The sequence below is a fragment of the Myotis davidii genome, unplaced genomic scaffold (genome assembly GCF_000327345.1).
Source record: "Myotis davidii unplaced genomic scaffold, ASM32734v1 scaffold279, whole genome shotgun sequence".
Taxonomy (NCBI): domain Eukaryota; kingdom Metazoa; phylum Chordata; class Mammalia; order Chiroptera; family Vespertilionidae; genus Myotis; species Myotis davidii.
Genome location: NW_006291009.1, coordinates 1239545 through 1239803, shown reverse-complemented (window position 1 = coordinate 1239803; position 259 = coordinate 1239545).

Below are 259 nucleotides of genomic sequence, written 5' to 3'. Positions count from 1 at the left end.
GACAAGAACCCCGGCAGATCATGTGCATTAATCTCCTTTCCAAAATACCCATTGAAAAGAAACAAAGGACTAAAGTTGTAAACCTACAAGGCGCATGTAGTTTTGCAAGGCAGGAGGCCATTGATGTAAGGAGGAGAGACTCAGAGCTTGGAGGTGCATGAAAGTGGAAGTGAAGTACAGTAAGTTCACAGGAAGCAGATTGAGTAAAAGTCTGCATGCTAAATAGTGACTCCTCAACCCCACTGCCCCCTCCTAACTC